At 31.6% G+C, this 2,715-nt stretch overlaps 1 long non-coding RNA gene across 1 annotated transcript; it reads left to right on the top strand.

The window, feature by feature from the left end:
• The first annotated feature begins 411 nt into the window (after positions 1–411).
• LOC122608464 lies at positions 412–2,184 on the top strand. The gene is made up of 2 exons (XR_006325226.1): positions 412–766; positions 1,304–2,184. It is a non-coding gene; the product is annotated as an uncharacterized LOC122608464 (long non-coding RNA).
• The last annotated feature ends 531 nt before the right edge of the window (positions 2,185–2,715 follow it).

Raw genomic sequence — 2,715 nt, 5'->3', positions numbered from 1 at the left:
CATCTAACCTTAAGGACGGAAACTAACCCAATTATGAATTACAAAGAACAAATCTTTTAACCAAAATCCCATGACACAAATTCAGAAAGCAATTCAGAGGGCAATAAATAAGCCAAATTTTATATATCTATTTTTTTTATGAACATAACATAAAAAAAAAACAGAGGGTGATTTGATGCATCTTTCACTATGGAAACCAATTTCTCACTGTGCATCTTTAATTCTGGACAAAAAAAAAGCAAAAAGAAAAATGGGTCTGAAAATCCATGATGATAACAACAAGAAAAACAACACATCAGTGCTTAGGAAATTACAAGAAAATAAACTAAGGGAAGCACTTGAAGAAGCTTTAGAAGATGGGTCACTTGTTAAGTCACAAGAAAATAGGATTGTTTTAGTTGGAACCTTAATGGTATTTTACCCACTTAAATTGATAAAAGGCGTGGCATGAGGGTAAAGTGCCCGCCATATGTTTTGATGATTCACTCTTCCATCCACAACTACCTCTCCTATCTCTTTTATTCTCAATTTCTTGTCAAATCTTCTTTTAGATATGTGTTTTTCATTTCAATCTTAATCAAATAAATTCTTCAAGAAAAAACAACAACAACAACAACAACAACAATAATAATAATAATAATAATAATAATAACTACTTCAAGATATCTAGCAATGGAATTTGGGGTTTAAGTGGGAGTACACATAAGGAAGAAACAAGTAAAGCTAGTGAATTACCAATTTTCCATCTTGTTAAAATTCATCTAAGGTATGGTATTTTACTTATTTTCAACTTTAAATTTAAAGTTCTTAAGATGTAGTATTTTCAGGAGTTCTTGTATGGTGGGTTGTTTTGCTCTATTTCAATTAAGGTTCTTGGACTTAATTAACTTGGGAATTTTCAATGAAATTGGTCATATTGCTTAAATTCAAACTAGAGTTTTGAGTTTAATGAAATTTGGAGGTTTTTATTAAAATGGGTTATCTTGGTTGGTTTAAGTTAGGGTTCATTGAAGTTAATCAATTTGGGGATTTTTAGTGGAATGATCATATTTTGTCAAGCTGCTTGAGTATTTTGTGGGTAAAGTTGTTGGTGATCTTTTGGGTCAAAATGAGAATTCGGTAATTTCAAGTAATGAGATGGATGATCACATTGTGGTTGATAAAATGAGATTTCGTAAAGAACCAACCCAACATTATAATGGGAAGCCTTTGGGTAAAATAATGCTAGTGAAATTAGTGTTTATGGCTAGATAGCTTGGTATGTGAAATATGTCCTTATTTGCGTATTATGATGAATTTCTAGGTTGAAAGCATACTCAATCGTATTATGGTCATCTTGGTATTTGACTTTTGCGGATGAGGTGAGTACTTTTATATATGATTATTCACATGTTGGGTCAATTACACATGATGATGGTGGAATCTATATGTAGTACTTAGATGACGTGATAAAGACCATACGGGGTATGGCAATGTAATTTGGATGTGAAGGAGATATTTGGTTAATTGTTTGAATGTGTAGAAATATATATATTTGCGTAATTGTGTAGAATTCATGATTGAGACCCATGGTAAAGTGATGAATGTACGATAAGATGATATAAGACCATATGGGATATGGCAATGTGTTTGAATGTTGGATAGTATGTTTTATATGATGATTGATTACATGGTTTCACATTGTTGTGTTGATATGAAGGTGTTTATGGATGAAATAATTGTGTGGTAATATAGGTTCTATTTCTCATCCTTTTGTATTTGATTTCAATTTGTGCATATTTGTGTATAAACGTACTCACTAAGCGTTAAGCTTGTCCTTTTAGTTGTTTACCTTTTTATAGGTGGTTCCGATAGTAAGAACAACTTGTAATTTGCTAGAAGGTGAGTTGGAGCTTTTGGTGCATAGAAGGTTTTGGACCATTTCATGGAGAAATGGTAATTGGTAGAAACCTAGTTACTCCTCTCTTCAACTCTTGGTTGTCGATACTTGTGTCATGTTGATGGTAATGTTGTATATGATGAATTTCAAGTCTATAAGTCAACAATTTCCTGGTCATTTGAAGTACAAATCAATTTGGTGTTACATCGCCCATTTTGCCACTTAGGGTAAATGACCCGTTTGGTTGTAAATTGTAGCTTTTGAACAATTCAAGAAAGAAAATGTCCTTTATGGTTGTAAGTCAAGTTAAATGCTTGTTTTGGAGTTGTTTAACTGATTTAGAGTATGGGTTTAAGTAATGAAACTTACAAATCATTTTGGAGTGTCAAAGATGTTGATTTTGTTGTCAGACTTTTGTGGGTTCGCCGCAACTTTGGCCTTGTCAATTTTTCTGACCTCTCAGGTTCGCCGCAACTTTGAAGGGGTTCACCGCAACTTTTTCCCGTTTAGTACAAAACTCAATTTTTCAAACGATCGTAACTTTCAAACCGTAAATTAATTTTTGACGTTTAAGCTATCCTCGAAAACGTGTTAGAGTCTACTTTCCAATGGTAATGGCTATAAAAGATGAAACAAGACTTTTCTTATCCAAGTTTTGACTTAAAGTAAATTGATCAAGTTATATATATATTAAAAAAAAATTTATTTTCGGGTTGAGTCGTTTCATTAATTGTATAATACGTGAACAACTTTTAAATTAGAAAAATATAGTTTATTTAGTTATATATGATACGAGAGTTTTTGTGTAAATTTATAACTAGATATAACTTTTTTTA

This window comes from Erigeron canadensis, chromosome 7 (genome assembly GCF_010389155.1).
Source record: "Erigeron canadensis isolate Cc75 chromosome 7, C_canadensis_v1, whole genome shotgun sequence".
Lineage (NCBI taxonomy): Eukaryota > Viridiplantae > Streptophyta > Magnoliopsida > Asterales > Asteraceae > Erigeron > Erigeron canadensis.
This window is presented reverse-complemented; position numbering and strand designations above follow the sequence as displayed.